Here is a 9204-nt window from a genome sequence, read left to right on the forward strand (position 1 = left end):
GTCTCAACACTTTCTTCGTTATTGTCTGTCTCGTTTTCTGAATTAGTTGGTGCAGTTGGTGCACTTGAATTAGTTGGTGCAGTTGGTGTACTTGAAGTGCTAGGTAAATTAGAGGCATAGTCATGTAGTTCTAAATCAACTAAATTACTGTGTGAGTGACACCTCTTTAAGTGTTTAGAGTAAGAGCCGAAATTGTTGTATGTTCTTGGGCAATTTTCCTGACTGCATGTTAATGTGTAATCCTGGCTGTCACAGAACGCATGGACATGCTTAAGATGATATATGAGCCTCCGTACATCTTTAGAAATCAGCTTCTTGCACACTGGACATATATACATGATTTCAATTTAAAGCACCTGAAGCTTGGCAACAAGCTCCACAATTTTGGCTCTCTTCCCACCAGATATTTGCAAGCCATACACGTGCTCCATGAATCCAAACACTGACGCCAGCTGAATTGGATAGGCAAGATTGCAGATCCAATACAGTTTAAAAAGTTTATCTAGGCAGCAAGCTAGACTTTCGTCTTGAAGAGGAATTGCCACAGCATCGTTTGAGGCCACTATGACATATTGGGCTCCTGTGTTGGGGTATCCCAGGCTCACCAAGCGTGGTTGATTGATGGTTTGCTGATTTGACGAATCACAGACCGTGCCACTGGTTTGAAGAAGTGACGTGATGCTGGTTCCCATCTGCAAAATGAACAGTGCAGATAGAACAGATATTAATGATGCAGCTATGCCAGCAGTATTATGACTCTCGCCAGATCCTCCTGAATTTACGCTCAGCTTCAGCATACTCCCAAACCAAAATGAAGTTAGGATTGCTGGGTGTACGGAGATGTGACTTAGTGGAAATTGTGAAGTGAAGTGGCTAGATCTTTATTGTGTATATTTCTTTTATTCTTCTGATGTTCCTGTTGTTCATCGCAAACAAAATACAGGAAAACTACTGGTAACTATATTTCCAATTCAAGACTTACTGGCTTTATCTCCAACATGTAGGCCATTGCCGCCTTTACACTGCATTTGGTCCACCCTTTACTCCGTCCTGATGCAGTAGGGGGGAGATACTGGACGAGCATCCTGAGGGCTCTGAAGCTACTTGATTCTGCACAAAAAAGGAAGACAGCAACATGCCAAGCATATAAGGATTTTTTTCAAACCAGTGTTTTTCCACCTTTTTTGAACCAAGGCACTTGAGGTTCAGAGTCCATGTTACATAGTTGTTACTATAAGCTTTTTAACATTGAATAATGGCATAATAGGCCTATTATAACATCTTGAGTAGGAACCAAATGAAGAGAAAGATTTCACACCAATACCTGCAAATTGTTAGTCATAATTTCAAATTAGCCATCTTACCAGCACTCTCATCCTCTGTGTAGTCTTTCTTCTCAAGGCACGCGAGTTTCAGAAGCTTTGGGACGATGGTGGGTTCCCATTTGCGGAGGAAGGCATCTGCTTTGTCTGGAAACATCCTCGCGAACTCGCTGTCAATCTAGAACATTTACACACACACACACACACACACACACACACACATACACACACACACACACCATTATTAGTTGTCCAATACACAGTGTACAGGTCATCCTTGGCAGTGATTTTTTTTTAAATATGTTTTTAGGGCTTTTAGTCGGATATGACAGTCTGAGATGGTGACAGGAAGCGAGTGGGGCGGAGAGACAAGGGTGAATCGGCAAATGGACGCAGACAGCGAATGGAACCCGGGTTGCCGGCACGTTAAACGAGTGCCCTAACATATGAGTCATGGTAGGGCCGTGATTGCATGTCTTAAAACTCACCAGATAGGGCATGTCGATGAAGCGTGGGTAGTGTTCACAATCTCTGCCAGAGTGGGTGATTGACTAGAAATCCAGTATCTACGGTGTGTGTAGGTTTTGTCCATTCCCATCTTTATCGATGACCGATTTTCGGGAGTAGGCCTCATCCTCTTAATTACAGTGATCCATTCTTTCACAGACTCATCGCTTTCCACAACTTCCTCCAGTCTAACCAAGACTTCAGATGATCCTCCCCGTCTGCGGTAACGCCGCTGGTCATCCCTCAGACTCCGCCGGATATTTCTTAGTTTGTCTTCCAGAAAGCCAGAGTGGCTTACAGGATCGTAGAAATGTTCCTAGAGTGCAAAAACACAATATAAAAAGCATGTATGGTTGTTATAAAGGAACAGAATACAATACAAAGAGGGCAGTATGGTCATACATGACGCAGAGAGACCAAAAGAATAAATCAGTCAGACGAAGAAAGGCTAGCATGGAGGTGAACTAAAAGGTATTGTATGCAAATGCATTGCAATCAGGACATGTTGGACAGAACAGTGGACCAGATGAATCAAAGTGGCAGGTAGTAAAGTAACATGGGAGAGGTAATTAAAACCCAACAAGTACACACACACAACTACAGTACACAACTTCAGTACACACACACACAACTACATTATGTCCCTTTTCACAATTAGGAAAATGTACTCACATATCCTTCGTTTTCCTCTTCCATTTTTATTTGTAGCGCTGGAAACAGTGTAACGATGGCTCTTGCAAGTAATTGTTTGTCAGCACTGTTGAGGTAACTGAAAGCACCAGAAAACAAGGACATGACCAACATGTATAACTTTTACTCTCCATAGTGCTGTAATATTACATAACATTAGGCAGACGCTTTTATCCAAAGAGAAGTACAATAGAGGTCATATGCACAGCAAGTAACACTTGCAAATAAAAGATGCACAGGAAATATTCACTATAATAGAAATTATAGATGCACAGGAAATACACACTATAATATACACTATTGGGATTTTTTCCCCCCTTGATCAACTTACAACCCCCCCCCACACACACACACACAAAAAGTTACTTACAATCCCTTTTTCTCAACCAGGTAGCTGATCGTGGTTGTCACCAACACTCGTCGCCATTTCTCAGTCAAAGTCCCGTGCTCCTCGTAGAAGGCCAATATCCGGGGGTCTTTTGTTTGAAGAAAATTCTTTACTGCCTCACAATCAAGCTCGCAGGCTGAAATCTATGAGAGCATAAATGGTAGTCATGTAGACCTTTCATGCACGCCATTCCACCAATGGAATATGCTTTGTCTTGGTGAATATTGGTTGTTAATCTAGCACATACCTGCTGGCCACTTGGAACAGCTACATTCTGCGTCACCTTCAAAAGGAAACAAGAATTTAATTCCTGAGAAATTAAGAGTTTGTGAAAAATGCAAACAGCAGTTGATTGACTTAACATGTATAGACATTTGATAGCCACTGACAAATTGAATGGTTAAGGGTCACAGCAAATAGACCAGTAAATTAGCAGTGAATGGTAGTAGTGAAGTCTGAGAAACTACATTTTCTGTTGCAGCCCCAGATGTATTCAGCTGTTCAGCCTACAAGATTGAAGACATTCTTTCAAATATTTGAAACTAAGGGTGTTTTCACACCAGGTCCCTTTCAGCCATTTCAATAACCTCAGTCCTGTGACTCTGCAGTATTGCTCATATGTGAACGCTCCAAAATTTACCCAGACCCCTTGACAGTGAACCATACTGAGACCTTTGTTTGACGTGCTTTCAGTTCGGTTCGCCAAAGTACACTTAGAAGCTTTCACATATGAGCAAAAATGCTGAGCCACAGGTCTGAGATCACTTAAATGGCTGAAAGGGACCAGGTATGAAACACCCTTGAAAAGGACTGTGTTGGTTCATTTAAAGGGGAATAGGCCTAGGTGTGAAAATGCCCTTAATGTGGATGCATGTAAATAAGTACACTTTATGACACGTACCAATACTGAGGTTCCACTCGATCTGAAGAATACTTGGAGCTTGTCCTTGTCTTCAACACTGTCAGTAGAGTCTGTGTCTATGAATTCATTGAAGTCTGTATCGAACTTCATAACCCTGTAGCAATCTGGGCTGTCTGTTCCTGTGGTTGGAGCGCATGCATCGACAACCTCTTGTAGGGATCTCAAACGAAGAACTTTTTTGCTTATTTGCTTCTCGTCCATGAAGACGGTGACTAACAATTTCGGGGGATCCATTAGTACAGCAGCTGAAACAGAGAAAAGAAATTAGTTATGTTGGGATTATATCACACATTTGCATACCGGTAAATATTAATGTGAACTAAACATCAATTCTCAATGGTAAGACTACCTCTTAACACATATGCACACTTTTATATTCATTTTGTCCATCTGTGTGGAGGAGGTACAGCAGGCCCATAAGGCAAACTAAGCTTATAGGCCTGCTTGATAAGTGCACAGCTGGAGTGACTAAATGTTACATTGTCTAGGCTACATTTCTAAAAACCAATGCAAATATTTCATTGTTTCAGCTCAAATCAAGTAATTTATTTACCAGTGTGCAAATAATATATGCAAAGAAAATGGGGGTGGGTGGGGGGATCAAATGGTCTTTGGTCATAATATCTCTAACTAAAAACTAAAACTAAAAACCCTTCTTAACACTTATTTTGTCTTAAATTTATTTTGCATTGAAAGTATCCCATCTCTTTTTCAAACATCCCACCCACTGTCACCGTCCTGGTATCGAATATTTTTTCTATAACGTGGAAATTACGAAGTGTTGCTTTCCATCACCCTACTGTTGCCATACCGACACTGAACAAAGCAGCAGCACGATACTTATTTGCTTTCGACGACAGTCTAGATTTTACCAACACACCGGCGCAGTAGCCCTATCCAATATCATAGCCAAGTCGCCTAATTCCGCCCGTCCCCCAATTCCGCCCGCCTACTTATAAGTGATGATAGTTAATGTATGTATCCACTGTATAAGTCAGGAATGGATATCGGCATGATACAGAGTTTGTATGCTTACAAATTGAGACTGTGATGACATTTAAAACCGAGTCAAACGGCCATAAACAGCATTGTAATGAAGGGTGTCGTAACGGCAGCATGGAACTTTAATTTCACGACGACATTCTGGCTAAAACTCGCCTTGGCCGCTTCACTGTTTCGATTAGGACCAAAATTATTCAACCGTTTCCACAGTAACGACCAAACAAATCACAGTTCCTGCATCGGTAAAGCCAGGACTACAAGTGTGAACGAAATCAGCACAATAGCATGAAGGAATAATAAACAATGACGGAAATACCGACGTGACCTGAAATCAAGCCTGAATTGGGAGCCTTTCGCCAGTGAATTGTGCTGAAACTAGATTTTGGACATGCTGGACGTTATCGCCAAATTACGATAGAAAGGGCTACCAATGTTAGCTAATATTGCTCATTACCTCATCTACACAGTTGCCGCTACCCAAAAATATACGATAGCATAATTAAATAGTATTTGAAATAGTGACATTATCACGTTTTCAGTGAAGTGATCAGTGAAGTGGGCGGAATTTGGCGACCTTACGTTATATATCTTGTCAGTGTAAACGAAACATTCATGAACAAGCACCTTGTTCTTTTCCCTTTGTTTGCAATCTCCCTCCTCAGACAACGACCGGGAGTATGAACAGTTAACCGTGACAGATTGGCTAATTCTCTCACCTCCAGCACTAACTCATTTGGGCACGAAATATTATGAAAAACATACATGTCATGTACAACCACGACAAGCTACAATTTGAACGAATAATCAACTTACCACACTTGATGGATTGGCAAACTTTTTAAATACTACCCGTTGGTACATGGCATTTTGCAACACTTTCGCAGTCTACTGTTATCGAGCCAATACAGAAACCCAAAAGCTGCAATCCATTCCTGACTGCTATCCTGCCTGTTAGCAATAGCATACTGTAATTGATCAAGTTCGCTAGTAGTCCAGGGGCTAACGTTAGCACGTTGGTAACGTCCGTTAAAGTAACCAAATTGGACAGTCTAGATTTTACACTTGTCAGATAAGACTACAAATCCAACGTTCACAACCCACTGGCCATATCACTTATATTGTGGTATACTGTCACTGTGACCGAAAACATTCAGGAACAGGCACCTTCTTCTTTTGACTGTATTTGGTGTCCACTGGTCCAAAAGGACTACTGCTGTTAACGATATTTGAGGACTATTATTTGATAACTGATTGTCAAATGTGGATTGCGATTAAATACGGCTACGTTTTTTTGTGAATCCGCTAATAAGTACATATTATTCTATATTTGAAAACATTAACTTACCTCAGTGACTCAGCCGAGGCGTCCCTTGAATGCAACAGCTACCAGAGAGGAACGAGCCTGGCAACGGCTGACGGGTGACGAGTGACTCCTGGTGGCGAATTTTAAAAAATGCGCTCGCGCTGACATGCAAACGCTTTGATTGGCCAAAAGCAGCTACACATTGTTGTGTTGGTTATTTGTGCACTTTCTGTGTTAAAAATCTCTGAAATATAACACAACTTTTGTTGAAACTACCCTTACACAAGAAATGTGTTGACTTCCAACACATGTGTCTTAAGAGTGCTCCTTCAGATTCACCCCATAGCCAACTCCGAGGCTAAACTAGACTACTTCACCAGCAACAGGCAAGACCTAGCATACCAATACACGCTTCTACGAATCCAATCTCCACAGCAAGAAACAAAAGTCACTTCTTACCTGACACGATGCACAACTTTGGTGACATTCCCTTCTCCCGTCACGCTTTAAATGTACATAATTCCTTGCTTAGTTGGTCCGTTTTTGTTCACCAAAGTGATGAGACTTCTCTTCACAACAAGTTAGCTCCTCCAATGGTTTCAAGACCTTATGAGGCCAACACATCGCCGTTAATACCATTTTTATTACTACCTTGACACCACAAGCTAAACAAAACAAACTCGCGTCACTGCACCGTTCTACCAAAGTACTTCTAGGCCAAATGTCTAGGCCTAGGTACTGTTCTTTCCGGTCTGGTTGGGGTCTTTGAAGTTCTTTGAACACAAATGTAAGCACACGGCGGTGCCAATAAATAAAATCATGGCTTACCAGAGGCTGTGACCACCAGTTGACTAACACCTCTCCAAAATTCCTCTGGAAATGCCCATCCAATTCGTTGTCAAAACTTCCCAAACTGTTTAGCCCATATAGTTCACATCAGCTAGTTTGATATTTGCTCACGGGCATTTTCTATGATGCTCAATGTTCCTCCGTAGCACTAGCAATCCTACAGTGAAAGAGAGTCAGCGCGGGCAATCTACAGTAGCTGCACCTGATAGTTTTTTGACTACAGATACACGCTTCAGTGCTATAGTATGCACCGGGACCTTGCATCGCAAAGCGATGTGTTTCAGAACATGTTTTATTATTGTTTAAAAACAATAGATAAATAAATAAAATAAAATAAATTCGGTTTTTTTTCCCATGGCCCTCCCCCTAACTCCGATTTTTTTTGCCATGGCCCTCCCCTCCACCTCATTTTTTTCCATCATGGCCCTCCCCCCCCTACGCACCAGCCCTCCCCCCCCGGTAAATTACGAACAGTCCCTAAGTGTAATGCAATGAATAATGTACGTACTGGAAGACAAAGCTAACACCAAATCACAATGCTAATCTCCAATATCAAATGTGCTGCAGTTGATTTTCATTGCTGCCCCTGTTTTGGAAGGAATAGCCAAGTGGGAATAGACTGCCTAGCCAAACTGGTACTGTAATGGAATTTGATGTGGCATCACAACGGCACCCTCTAAAAATAATTGCCAGTCATGTTTTGTGAAAATTGATTTCGGGAACTTTCTTTGACTGCTGTGACCTTGGTCACTTTTTCCTCTCTATTTTCTATATTTTTTTCTTTGGCAACTTTATCATTAGCCCTTTTTTATTGGTATGATTAAAATCTCTTCTCACTTGTTATGCTCATTGTATGTTTATTTTCTGTGAAGCACATCGATTTGACTCTGTGTATGAAATTCGCTATATAATGATACCAAGGAAACGTAGGCTATATGGGTTGGATATACAGTAGGATTTTAAAAAAGTCAAAAATGTTTAAGACATGGATATTATGCTGACGACACGTCCATGACTGTGTTATACCTGTGACACCGACTGTAGCCTCTTACCGCAGCAGGGGTCGCCGGCGACCCTATTCACTTGCTTAAAATGCTTAATTACATCATGACAACATTGCTATGACATTACAGAGAGCCATAGTGCTGTGCTAAGGGGTTAAGTGAAGTGTTACCGGCCATTTAAGGCAAGCCTGTATCAAGATAGGGCACCTGCATACCTGTAGTGGAGACACCTGAAACTATTAAGATTAATGTTTGACATTTGATTAAAGGGAGACTTTGCAGGAAATTGTCAAAAAGGGTACTGCAACTATGCTGCTCATTGAAACTGGACTGCCAATTGCCAAATTTGATCTTTACATGAAAGTTTTCTAAGTAATAAACACATATTTTCTAGTATGGCCCAAGTAGAGTCATTTTTGCTGCTAAAATGGGCTATTTCTGGAAATTCAAAATGGTGGACCATGGAGAAGATCCCCCTTTTCATGTATGAAAAATGCAATTTTTCCAGTCATAATGAATACTTAGATTTTGATGGTGGTGGTAAATATTCATGAAAAAGGAAACATTGGTGAATGGGCAGCATGAATTCTGGAAATAAACAACAAAAAACCTCATACAGTGTCCCTTTAGCAAAAACAAAAAGACACAGCTGGGCATTCTGCTTGGCTGGCTGGTTGAATAGCGGCAGATGGTTTCTTTAATCTGCAGTAAAACTCACACCACACACAGGCTGTTTATCACTTTCACTTGGAAATGTCACAGCCAAGGAATTGATTACATTGATTTGCTTTTGTTTTTTTCTATTTCTTCTATTTCTTTTATTTTTTTCTCTGCTACTCTGCACACATGGTATTTTAACTCTCATTTGGATGAGTAATAGTTTGAATGAATGAATAGTTTATATCCATGGAGCTAATTCTTCTGATCCAAGTGCCCTATTCAACTCCTTTACAGAGGGAGCAATGTAGCACAAGGTATTCAAGATTCAAGGTTTGTGATTGATTGAATGTGTGTGTGTGTGTGTGTGTGTGTGTGTGTGTGTGTGTGTGTGTGTGTGTGTGTGCATGCGTGCCTGCGTGCCTGCGTGCGAGCGTGCGTGTGTGTGTGTGTGCATGCGTGCGTGCATGCGTGCGTATGCCAGAGTGCGAATGTGTGTTTGTGTGTGTGTGTGTGTGTGTGTGTGTGTTTATTTATTCCAAAGGACATTAATCAACATT

The 9204-nt window shown here is 41.2% G+C and overlaps 1 long non-coding RNA gene across 1 annotated transcript; it reads right to left on the reverse strand.

Moving 5' to 3' along the window:
* Nucleotides 1–633: 633 nt before the first annotated feature.
* On the reverse strand, nucleotides 634–1390 carry LOC134442829 (uncharacterized). The gene is made up of 3 exons (XR_010033472.1): nucleotides 1365–1390; nucleotides 983–1110; nucleotides 634–692 (listed from the first exon to the last, which is right to left on the reverse strand). It is a non-coding gene; the product is annotated as an uncharacterized LOC134442829 (long non-coding RNA).
* Nucleotides 1391–9204: the final 7814 nt, after the last annotated feature.

The sequence above is a fragment of the Engraulis encrasicolus genome, unplaced genomic scaffold (assembly GCF_034702125.1).
Source record: "Engraulis encrasicolus isolate BLACKSEA-1 unplaced genomic scaffold, IST_EnEncr_1.0 scaffold_252_np1212, whole genome shotgun sequence".
Taxonomy (NCBI): Eukaryota; Metazoa; Chordata; class Actinopteri; order Clupeiformes; family Engraulidae; genus Engraulis; species Engraulis encrasicolus.